The sequence below is a fragment of the Phascolarctos cinereus genome, unplaced genomic scaffold (genome assembly GCF_003287225.1).
Source record: "Phascolarctos cinereus isolate Bilbo 61053 unplaced genomic scaffold, phaCin_HiC Scaffold_5;HRSCAF=322, whole genome shotgun sequence".
Classification (NCBI taxonomy): Eukaryota; Metazoa; Chordata; class Mammalia; order Diprotodontia; family Phascolarctidae; genus Phascolarctos; species Phascolarctos cinereus.
In genome coordinates this window covers 112,180,308-112,193,639 of record NW_027555958.1, presented here as the reverse complement: position 1 = coordinate 112,193,639, position 13,332 = coordinate 112,180,308, and the positions used below count along the sequence as shown (strand labels likewise).

The following is a 13,332-nucleotide window of genomic DNA, read 5'->3' as shown; positions in this document are numbered from 1 at the left end:
TATGCAAAGTTAATAGCTTTGGGAGCATGATCTCAAATTGCTTTTCAGAATGGTTGAACCAATTCATCATACTCCATCAACTGTGCATTAGTGTGCTTGTTTTCCCAAAGCCCCTTCAACAGCTGTAATTTTTTGTTTTGTCATCTATATCAATTTGATGAATATGAGATGGGACTTCAGCATTGCTTTAATTTGCTTTCCCCTAATTATTAGTGATTTGCAGCATGAATTCTAGCTGTGTAAATCTTTTTGTTTCAAATATGTTTTTTGGTAAACAACATATTGCTAGATTCTGCCTTCTAATCCATTCTACGATATTCTGTTTTACAAGTATTAGAGAAGCCAAGAGGAGGCAATGTTTAGGACCAAGACTCAAAACCTGTTGCCATTTAAACCATTTGCCTTACTCATCTTTGTATGGAGATATAAAGATCTGCACACAAGGTCTGGAAGGGGTCACAGACGTACCAGTTCCGCCTCTTCCAGAAAGACGTGGTCATTTTGTCGAGCAGTTTGCTTTGTGTTTCGTTGCAGAACACCTGTTGGCGGAGGCGTCTTTTCCGTGCAGGCTTCTTCTTCCACAACCTCTTCTTATAACCGTCTTTTTCCTCACCCATAGACCACAATGTAGTCACAGAAACCTGAAGAGCTTGGCTTTGACAGATTTCCGTTTTCCTTTTCTCAAACTACAGTAGGTTAAAGTTCTGACTGGCGGTCGAAGGACGGCTGGAAGCAAAGGGCTGACACTATTAAGGATTGTTGAAGGGTGCCTACATGCCAAACTTCTAACAGGTGGAACTAGTTTGGCAGCAGGAGAAGCAAGCGGTGCTTGAATGTTGCTGAGAGGTCGTCCAGACAGTGTGGAAACCAGGCGCATAGAGCTGGAACAGCTTCGGAAGAGCAGAGTAGTCAGTCATGCTGCCAAGGGGAATAATAATAGGAGCTAGAGACAAAAGCAGGGTGTTGAGGCTAAAGCAAAATGATAAAATATGTCCAGGTTTCCAGAAATTTAAAAAAAAAAACTACCCAGAGTTATCACTGACAGTTTGCACTGATAGTTATTTTCAATCACATAAGCTTTTATAGTGACTAACATGCAGAGAGGGGAGAAGAGGATGATGAAAACTGTGTTAGAACTATGGTTTCATATTAATAAATGAAAGATATCAGAGTTTCGTAGATTACTCAGAAGCCTTGTACCTGCTGCATATTTCACAAATACTTTCTTTTAGAGGAAATTTAGAAAGTACTGAACAAGGTGAGTGGCCAAAGTCATAAAAAAGAAATTAATGATATTTTATAGATAAGAAATCATTAATTATTGATGTTTGAATCATTTTTGTTTCAGTTGTTTGCAGCCATACCATTGAGGTTATCTTTTACCATCATTCTCCACAATGTCGGGCAAATAAGTTTATATTTTAAACCAGTTCTTAGCTGTCATGTCTTATCATTTGGCTATCAGATCAAATATTTGTTTTACAAGTGAGTTCATCCTATTTATGTTCACAGTTATTATTGTTAATTGTGTACTTCCCTCCATCCTCTTGTTCTTTTCTCCCTTCTTGGCTCTTCTTTACAAAGAAGGTGGTAAAAGTGAAAAAAATATAACTGAATAATTTTGATTGACTGAAGCAATCTATTTTCAGTCTGTTGTCCCTATTTTTTTTTCTCTTTGTTCTGCACTTGAGCACAGGTTTTTATTGTTTCTTTCTTGACATTCAAATTCCCATTCATGCCCTAATGATTGATTTCGAGTTTGTTTTGCTTGATTTTTCCCTCACCTACACTCTCCTCTCTTTTAAACCTTCTCCCTTTTCTTTCCCCCACCTATTTCCTTGTTAAGTGTAATGTATGCCTACACCAAATTTGTGCGTATGTGTGTGTGTGTGTGTGATTTTACTGTCTATCATTCATTATGCTGAAATCCAGACTCCAGACCTCTTAATTTTCCTCCAACTTTTCTCTTCCCTCCCCTCCAATATACATGTGTGTATGTTCTATTTATTATGTTTTATAGCTTATTTTTTTCCCTGTGTGAATTGTTTGGCCAATCTTTCCAATGGTTATTAGATCACTAGGAAGAGGCCCTATAGAATTGTGGGGCCTGATAAAATCATTATAATATTATTCATAGAACTATAGTCTTCTAGATGCTCTGGCTTCCCTACCTATACAGAATCTCTCTTCCACTCAGATTTGGCAGAGGACATCCTTCACAGCATTGATCATACTTCTTTTAGGTATGATTCTCTGCTTAGCACAATATTGATAATCAGAGGTCCTTGAATATAATTGTTTCTGGGATTGTTTCTCTCAAGATTTCTTGTATGATCTTTACATAGGTAGGGGAGTGCCTTGTTGGAAGACAATTTTAATGCTACAATTTGCTTTGCAAGTCAAATGTTGGTGGATTTGTTTGCTAATTTATTTATTTATATCTACCTATTTAATTGGTAATCAACAAGCAATATGCACAGCAGGATATTCTGTTCTCAACATTTTTCAGTCAGTTATGTGACTATGAAGATGGCGTTTGCCCTAGAAAACCATCTACAATCACCTACCTTTTTCTTTTTAATATTTTAAAGAGACAGTCTTGATATGTGCATAGAGGATTCTTATAAAGATTTTACAGAGATGGAAAAGTAGGCACATGCATTAGTAGTTGATCCTACCATCTTTTTTTTCCTATTGTGCATATCTGTGAATGTGTAAGTTACTAATTTTTTTCTTATCGTTTTGGTATCTTTTCTTCTTTAGAAATACTAAAAATTGATGGCCTTGTACCTTAAAAATTGTTTCATCTTCAGTGCAAATGTCTTCTGTATCTCCTTGGAAAGCTCCAATTCTTCCCAATTTCATCTTAAGTGTTATGTCTATTGACTCATATGGCCAATTGGATTCTGAGGTGGTAGAATCCAGGTGTATTGGATGCATAGCCATTGATCCTGAGATTGGTGGTAAATACATTGCATTTTGTGTCTAGATGTTTTCTTCCTTTAATTCTCATCTATAAATATTCTTGAGAAGATTTAGCTTAGTTGGATCTCAGGCCAAGTTTTCTGAAGGCTCATTTTCTCTTCTACTACTGTACTATTTTGTGATGTACAACTTGTTTGTTATCTTTTACCATCATTCTCCACAATGTCTGGCAAATAAGTTTATATTTTAAACCAGTTCTTGGCTGTCATGTCTTATCATTTGGCTAGCAGATCAAATATTTGTTGACTGATCTGGTTTCTCAGTTCTTTTGGCTCCTCATAATGGTAAATACTTTATAATAGTTAAAATTTTATTTTAAAATGTTGATAAATCAATTCCCCATTTTCAGAGCTTGTTTAAATGAGAAGAAGAATTCATGTTGTTTTTATTGCACATGGTATCTTCTAATTTTTATCATTTCTTACAATCTAGCAATGATTTTAACCTTTATTTTAACTAGTCATTTGGTATGGCTGCAAACAACTGAAACAAAAATAATTCAAACATCAATAATTAATGATTTCTTATCTATAAAATATCATTAATTTCTTTTTTATGACTTTGGCCACTCACCTTGTTCAGTACTTTCTAAATTTCCTCTAAAAGAAAGTATTTGTGAAATATGCAGCAGGTACAAGGATTCTGAGTAATCTACGAAACTCTGATATCTTTCATTTATTAATTTGAAACCATAGTTCTAACACAGTTTTCATCATCCTCTTCTCCCCTCTCTGCATTATAGTCACTATAAAAGCTTATGTGATAGAAAATAACTAACTGAAGGATGTCTTTTCCTATGAGACTGAGAACTTCTTAAGGTTAGTAATCATTTCTCATACACTATTGGATTCCCTAAAGTGCAGAGATCTTGGAATCTTAACAAGAAAGAGAAGGGAATCCAGGCTGTACAGACATACAGAATAACAAGATTTAGAATTAAAAGAGACATTGTAGATTATCTAGTACAACTTCCTCAATTTATAGATGAGGAAGCTGAGGTCCAAGAAAGTAAAATGATTTGCCTAGGTTTATGTGGGTTGTAAAGTAGCAGAACTGCATTTTGAGCCTGTATCCTCTAAATCTGAAATCCAATTTTGCAAACTATCAGTGATAACTCAGGGTAGTTTTTTTTTTAAATTTCTGGAAACCTTTTCATATTTTATCATTTTGCTTTAGCCTCAACACCCTGTTTTTGTCTCTAGCTCCTATTACTATTCCCCTTGGCAGCATGACTGACTACTCTGCACTCTAACACAGGTTTTGAATCTTGGTCCTAAACATTGCCTACTGTTGGCTTCTCTAATGTTCTAGCTATGTATCCCATATTCTCTTCATCCCCTTCCCTCCCACCACCTTTGAAGCACAGAATAGTTACCTCCTTTGCTGGTGCTGCGGTAGCTGAAAAAAAAAACCTTTGAGAGATAGTTGCTAGTCAAAAGAATTTTTTGCTTGAAATGCAAGGGAGATGCAGTACAAATTCATTTAGATTCTATTGAAAGGTCTTTTTTATATATAAAAACAATAAAATCAAAAGAAATATTTATTTTAAGATGGAGCCAAGATGGCAGAGAGAAGCCAGGAAGCTGCCTAAACTCTCCCCAGTTTCCCTCAGAAACAATGTTATATCAAGCCTGTAAAAGAATTTGGAGTGACAGAATCCACAAAAAGATGAAGTGAAACAATTTCCCAGCCTAAGATAAGTTAGAAGGACTTCAGGAAATATCTGTCTCTCTTGGGTAAAAGGAGAGAGCAGCTTCGCACAGGCAGTGTCTGGACGAGTCAGCGGGAGGCTCTTAACCACAGCACAGATCAGGAGCTGAGGCCCTGCAGTTCTTGCTGAGCAGGCTAGTGGCAGAGCAGGCCAGTTGTGAGACTTCCAGCCCCAGTGCAGCAGGCAACCTACCAACCCCAGGACCCAGGGCACAGCAGGGAAAACAAAGCCAACCCAGGCCATCCTAGTGTAGTTGGTGAGCCACCAGCCCCAGAGGTTTTGTTGCAGAAAACCAGTGACCAAGCCCCTGGCCCCCAGTACAGGAAGCTTGAAACAGTGCCCCCTGTATTCCAGGAGCAGAGCTCAACTTTTAAAATGAGCAAAAACCAAAAAAGTGCCTTGACCACAGAAAGCTACTATGGTGACAGGGAAGATCCAAACACAAACTCAGAAGAGAATAATAACATCAAAATACCTATATGTGAAGCCTCAGAGGGGGATATGAATTAATCTCAAGCCCAGAAGTCCTCTTAGAAGAGCTCAAAAAGGATTTTAAAAATGAAGTAAGAGAGAAGTAGAGGAAAAAATGGGAAAAGAAATTAGAGTTATGCAGGAGAATTTGAAAAAAAGAGTCAACAGCTTGAAAAAGGAAGCACAGACATTGACTGAAGAAAACAACTTGTCAAAAAATAGAATTGGCCAAATGGGAAAAAATATCCATCAAAGATAGAATTTAAAAGTAAAATTGGCCAAATAGCAAAGGAGGTACAAAAGCTAACTGAAGAAAATAAGTCCTTAAAAATTAAAATTGGGCAAGTGAAGCTAATGACTTTGTGAGACATCTAGAGTCAAATGAAATCAAAAAAATAAAAAAGAAGAAAATATGAAATACCTCATTGGAAAAACAACTAATCTGGAAAACACATCCAGGAGAGATAATTTAAGAATTATTGGACTACCTGACAGCTGTGATTAAAAAAAAAACCAAAAAGAGCCTGGGTAGCATCTTTCAAGAAATTATTAAGGAAAGCTGCCTTGATATCCTAGAAACAGAGAGTAAAATAGTCATTGAAAGAATATACCAATTACCTCCTGAAAGAGATCCCAAAATGAAAACTCCAAGCAATGGTGTAGCCAAATTCCAGAATTATCAGGCCAAGGAAAAAATACTACAAGCAGCCAGAAGGGAACAATTCAAGCATTGCAGACAGTCAGAATTATGCAGGACCTTGTAGCTTCTACATTAAAGGATCAGAGGGCTTGGAATATGATATTCCAGAAGGCAAGGAAGCTTGGATTACAACCAAGGATCAACTACCTAGAAAAATTGAACATAGTGTTTCAGGGGAGGAGATGGGCATTCAACAAAATAGGGGACTTTCCAACATTTTTGATGAAAAGACCAGAGCTGAACAGAAAATTTGATTCAAATGTAAGACTCCAGAGAAGCACAAAAAAGTAAACAGGAAAGAAAAAAAAACATTCAATAAGGTTTTATATCCCTACATGGGAAAACAAAGGCATGAAAGATCTATTACAGTAGAGGGAAGGAAGGGAGGGGTTGAGCATTGTTAGAACCTTACTGTCATTGAATTTGGCTCAATGAATGAATAAGATACACACTCAGTTGGACATAGAAATTTATCTTACCCTATAGGGAAGTAGAAGGGGAAAGGGGGAAGAAAAGAGATGGGAGAAGGGTGATAGAAGGTAGGGCAGAAGCAAGAGGGGAAAGGGCAAAGAAAAGGAAAGGGGGCTGATAGAAGAGAGGGCAGATTAGGGAAGGCAGTGGTCAGAAGCAAAACTCTGGTAAGGAGGGACAGGATGAAAGGAGAAAGAAAAGTATAATAGGATGAAGGGAAATACACAGTTAGTAATCATAACTGGGAATGTGAATGGGATGAACTCTCCCATAAAGTGAAAGTGAATAGCATAGTGGATTAAAAACCAGAATCCTACAATATGTTGTTTACCAGAGATACATTTGAAGAAGAGAGATACATAAAGGTAAAGGGCTGGAATAGAATATATTGTGCTTCAGCTAAAGTGAAAAAAAGCAATCCTGATCTCACACAAAGCACAAGTATAAATAGATCTAATTAAAAGAGACGAGGAAGGAAACTACATCTTGCTAAAAGGTATTACAGACAATGGAGTAATTTCAATACTAAACATATACATCAAGTGGTATAGCATCCAAATTCTTAGAGAAGTTAAGTGAGTTACAGGAAGAAATAGGCAGCAAAACTATACTAATGGGGGACCTCAACCTCCTCCTCTCAAAATTAGATAAAGCTAACTAAAAAATAAAGAAGAAATAAGTTAAGGAGGTAAATAAAATTCTGGAAAAGTTAGATATGATACATATCTAGAGAATGGGAATAGAAAGGAATATACTTTTTTTTTCTCAGCAGTACATGGCACCTACACAAAAACTGACAATGCATTAGGGTATAAAAACCTCATAACCAAATGCAGAAAAGGCAGAATTATTAAATGCCTCCTTTTCAGATCACGATGCAATAAAAATTACAAATAATAAAGGACCATGGAAAGATAGACTAAATATTAATTGGAAACTAATAATCTAATCCTAAAGAATTAGTGGCTCAAACAATAAATTGTAGAAACAATAATTTCATCAAAGAGAATGACAATAATGAGACAACATATCTAAATTTATGGAATGCAGCCAAAGAAGTTCTTAGGGGAAATTTTCTATCTCTAAATGCTTACATAAATATAATAGAGAAAAAAACAAATCAATGAATTGGGCATACAATTAAAAAAGCTAGAAAGGGAGTAAATTAAAATCTTCAATAAATGCCAAATTAGAAATTCTGAAAATCAAATGAAAGATTAATAAAATTGAGAGTAAGAAAACTTTTGAACTAATAAATAAAACTAAGGGATCATTTTATGAAAAAAAAAGAAAACAAACAATGAAATAGATAAAACTTTGGTTTAATTGATTTAAAAAAAAAGAAAGAAGAAAACCAAATTGCCAATATCAAAAATGAAAAGAGAGAATTCACCACCAATGAAGAGGAAATTAAAGCAATAATTAGGAACTATTTTGCCGAATGATATGCCAATAAATCTGACAATATAAGTAAGATGGATGAAAATTTACAAATAAAAATATAAATTGCCTACACTAACTGAAGAGGAAATAAAACACTTAACTCCAATTTAGAAAAAGAAATTGAACAAGCCATTAATAAACTCCCCAAGAAAAAATCTCCAGGGTCAGATGGATTTATAAGTGAATTCTGCCAAACATTTAAAGAACAATTAATTCGAACACTATATAGACTATTTGGAAAAACAGGTAGAGGAGTTCTACCAAATTCCTTTTATGGCACAAATATGATGCTGATGCCTAAACCATGAAAAGCCAAAACAGAGAAAGAAAACTATAGACCAATTTCCCTAATGAATATCGATGCAAAAATTTTAAATAAAATATCAGCAAAGAGATTATAGCAATTTGTTATGAGGATAATACACTATGACCAAGTGGGATTTATAACAGGAATGCAGGGCTGGTTCAATATTAGAAAAAAAAACAATCAGCATAATTAACCACATCACTAACACAACCGACAGAAATAATATGATTATTTCAATAGGTACAGAAAAAGCTTTTGACAAAATATAGCACACATTCCTATAAAAAATTATAGAGAGTGTAGGAATAAATGGAGCCTTCCTTAAAATGATAATTAGTATCTGTCTAAAACCATCAGCAAGCATTATATATAATGGGGACAAGCTAGATCTTCCCAATAAGATCAGGGGTGAAACAAGGCTGCCCATTATCATCTCTGTTATTCACTATTGTACTAGAAATGTTAGCTTTAACAATAAGAGAAGAAAGGGGCAGCTAGGTGGTGCAGTGGATAGAGCACTGGCCCTGAAATCAGGAGTACCTGAGTTCAAATCTGGCCTCAGATCAAACACTTGACACTTACTAGCTGTGTGACCCTGGACAAGTCACTTAACCCCAATTGCCTTAAAAAAAACAATAAGAGAAGAAAAAGAAATTGAAAGAATTAGACTAGGCAATGAGGAAACAAAATTATCCCTCTTTGCAGATGATATGTTACACTTACAGAATCCTAGAGAATCAACTAAAAACTTCTTGAAATAATTAATTTTGGCAAAATTGTAGGATATAAAACAAATCCACATTAATCATCAACATTTCTATATATTAACAATAAAGCTCAGCAAGAAGAGATAGAAAGAGAAATTACATTTAAAATAACTGTAGACAATGTAAAATATTTGGGAGTCTACTTGCCAAGCCAAACCAGGGAACTATATGGACACAATTACAAAACATTTTTCACAGAAATAAAGTTGTATCTAAACAATTGGAAAAATATCAATTGCTCATGGGTAGGCTGAGCTAATATAACAAAGATGACAATTTACCTAAATTCATTTACTAATTTAGTGACATACCAATCAAACTACCAAAAATTATTTTATAGAGCTAGGAAAAATAACAAAATTTATTTGGAAGAAGAAAATGTCAAGAATGTCAAGGGAACCAATGAAAAATGTACAAAGAAAGGTGGCCTAGTAGATCTAAAACTATATTAGCAGCAATTATCAAAACTATTTGGTACTGGCTAAGAAATAGACTGGTGGATCAGGGAAATAGATTAGGTACATAAGACACAGTAGTAAATGATTGTAGTAATCTACTGTTTGATAAACCCAAAGACTCCATCATCTGGGATAATTGCTGGGAAAAAAAACTGCTGGGGAAACTGGAAAATAGTTTGGCAGAAACTAGGCATAGACCAACATCTCCCACTGTATACCAAGATAAGGTCAAAATAGGTACATAATTTAGACATAAAAGGTGATATCATAAACAAATTAAGAGAGCAAGGAATAGTTAACCTGTCAGATCCATGGAGAAGGAAAGAATTTATGACCAAACAAGAGAGCACTGTATACCAAGATAAGGTCAAAATAGGTACATAATTTAGACATAAAAGGTGATATCATAAACAAATTAAGAGAGCAAGGAATAGTTAACCTGTCAGATCCATGGAGAAGGAAAGAATTTATGACCAAACAAGAGATAGAGAAGATTATGAAATGTACAATGGATAATATTTATTACATTAAATTAAAAAGTTTTTGCACAAACGAAACCAATGCAATTAAGATTAGAAGGAAAATAAAAAGATGGGAAAAAATTTTACAGCAAGTATTTCTGATTAAGACCTCATTTCTCAAATAAATAGAGAATTTAGTTAAATTTACAAGAATACAAGTAATTCTCTTATTGATAAACAGCTAAAGGATATGAACAGGTAATTTTCAGGTAAAGAAATTAAAGCTATCTATAGGCACATAAAGAGGTGCTCTAAATCACTATTGATTAGAGAAATGGACATTAAAACAACTCTGAGGTACCATTTCATATCTATCAGATTGGATAATGTGACAGAAAAGGAAAATGATAAATATTGGAGATGTGGGAAAGTTGGTGCACTAATGCATTGTTAGTGAAACTGTGAACTGTTCCAACTATTCTGGAGAGTAATTTGGAACTATGCTCAAAGGGCAATCAAACTGTGCATACCCTTTGGTCCAGCAATACCAATTCCAGGTCTGTATCCCAAAGATATCATAAAAATGGGGAAAAGACCCACATGTACAACAATATTTATAGCAGCTCTTTTTGTGTTGGCAAAGAATTGGAAATTGAGGAGATGCCCATCAATTGGGGAATGGCTGAACAAGTTGTGGTATATGAATGTGCTGTAAGAAATGATGAGCAGGCAGACTTCAAGAAAACCTGGAAAGACTTATATGGACTGATGCTGAGTGAAGTGAGCAGAATCAGGAGAACATTGTACACAGTAACAGCCATATTGTGTGATGACTAATATTGATAGACTTAGCCCTTCTCAGCAATGGAAGGATCTAAGACATCTCCAGAAATCTCTTGATGGGAAATGCTATCCACATCCAAAGAAAGAAATGTGGAATTTGAATACAGATTGAAGCATACTATTTTTACTTTTTTTGGTGGCTTTTCCCTTTTGTTTTGTTTGTTCTTTCACACTAATTTCCACTAATATGGAAATATGTTTACATGATTGCACATGTGTAACCTATATCTTGGCTTGTCATTTCTTTCTCCTACTCATTTTACAGATGAGGAAACTGAGGCAAACAGGATTAAGTGATTTTACCCAGGGTCACACAGCTAGTAAATGCCTGCGGCCAGATTTGAACTCAGGAAGATGAGTCATATCCATTTACTTATCCACTGTGCCACCTAACCATCCAAATAACTGCCTGTAAAACAAGTGACAGATAAGCTTCATTGACTTCAAGATTTTGCCTAGAACTGTTCATGCATCTATTTATATTTAATAATAATTGGCATTTAATCGGAGTTTTAAGTTTTACAAAGAATTTTTGCATATACCATGTTGTTTGATTCCCTTAGCAACCCTATGAAGTAAGGACTTTTACTGGGATTATTCATCCCCCATTTTACAGATGAGGAAACTGAAGCTCTTGGAGGTTGTCGCTTTCCCATGGGCATGTTGAGGTTTAGGAGCTTAGGGGTGCTGGGACCCCAAAATCACAACATGCAGGTCCTGTCCGAAAGAATTTGACCCAAGCCTTCTTTCAGCCAAAGACAAGGTTTATTAGAACATCTGTCATAGTGGGCAGACTTAAGGAGTCTGAACATCTGTGAGCTATTGGTTAAATTTTTAAGAATCAGAGCAGTGGCTAGTTTTAAGAATCAGAGCACCTTAATGGAGACAAGATGGACCTTATATACAGAAAGACTGTGGGAGAAATCTAGGAGTGGTCAAGTAGTCTTGGGGAGGGGGGCATTGTGAGGTAATAGAATGCCAGGGACCTGGACCATGTGGCCAAGGGAGAATGGAGCCTAGCTAGGATTAAGGGTGGGAAGTGGCCAGGGGCCATAGAGAGGTAAGATAATGGAGGGCTAGGCTAGGGTAAGGGTAACATAGACTGGACATAGCCACAATGAAAGGCTAGTTGATGGAATTATAGCCTCAGGGGAACTGCCAGAGATTTGACCATGTGGGAAAGTCCAGGGTTTTTCCTTTTTGGGGTCTAGCTCCCATCCTTATCAGTTACACAGCTAGTAAAGATCAGAGGTAAGATTTAAACTTCAGTTCCTCCTGCCTCCAAGCCAATCACTCACTAAGTTATATCACAAAATTTCTCTAAATCAAAGAGCTCAAAAAAAGGATGAACAGTTTATGTATACTACCTTAAAATTCTTTGAAAGAAACCATCATCCCCAACCTGTGATACTACACAAAGCATGATTAGTAGGGTTTTTTTATAGTGTGAAAGAATTAGTACTATTGGCAGTGATGGGGTGTGGTCCAAGCAGAGGTCTTCAGCACTGGCCACAAAGGGAATCTGGCTCCCATTTGTCTACAGGCCCCAGCCCCTTCATCTCCCTTTGAAAGCCCTAGCCCCACCTGTTTGATGTCATTCAGATGCCTTTCAGTTCCTTCATTATCTATTCCCATTGTCTATTCAATCTTAGACATTCCAATCAGAGTTCTCACCCAGACTCTTTTCCTAGACCATTTTCCCAGACCCCTCCTCTGGCTACCCAAAGTCACTTTAGCATATGAGATCTACCCTGGCCCCCATTCAGAAGCTGAGAATCTCAAGCCCAAAAGGCTGAGGCTTTCTCAGGGCGTCACCTGACCTATGTGTTTTATCACTAATAAAACTTTTCCTCTGGCTGGAAGGAGATTTGACTTGAATTCTTTCAGGCAGGTACCACGATCTTGGGGTATCCCCCAGGAGCACCCCAAAGTCCTAGACCCCTTCAGCAGTAATGTGTCATGGTATCTATCAAGTAATAACAATAATAATGATCATAGTACATACTATGTGCCAAGTGCTGTGCTAAGCATTTTAAGAATACAATCTCATTTGACCTTTACAACAACCATAGGTACTATAATTATTTTTATCCCTATTTAATAGATGTGGAAACTGAGGTAAACAGAAGTTAAAGTAACTTATCTAGGGTCACATAGCTAGTGTGAGGAGATTTTAAGTAAGGTCTTCCTGACTCTAGGGCCAGTACTTTATCCACTGTGCCACCTGGCACCTCTCATGTAACTTCTTATTTAAGAATTGGATAGCAGTAACTTGTTCCTCATTATGTTATCCTGCATACCACAAATTTGTTTTCACAATGTATGTGTTTTTAGACATAAAATTATCATTGAATTTTCTTTTTTATCAGAAAACTCCCATCAGATCCAGATAAATTTTCCTACCTGTAGGAATAATGAATGGGACTAAGTGATTAATTAGCTTGAAGATGGGGAGTAAAGGAAGGAGTTAAAGAGTCTTCTAACATTTTGATCCGGAGTAACTAGGAGAGTGATGGCGCCATTTACGACATAGGGAATTCACAGGTTTTCACATATTTGATTTGGAGTGCCAGGGACATCCAAATATCCAGCAGGTAGCTGGAAATTTGAGACCTTGCCTTGGAATAGGGATCAAGGCAGGAGCTATAGATGTAGAAGTCATTTGCGTAGAAATGCTAATTGAAGTTATTGAAAGTAGATGAGGTCTCTAAAGGT

General features: G+C 36.1%; 1 pseudogene; it reads right to left on the bottom strand.

Annotated features, from left to right (window-relative positions):
* Positions 1 to 407: 407 nt before the first annotated feature.
* Positions 408 to 890, bottom strand: LOC110198261 (large ribosomal subunit protein bL35m pseudogene; annotated as a pseudogene).
* Between the last annotated feature and the right edge of the window lie 12,442 nt (positions 891 to 13,332).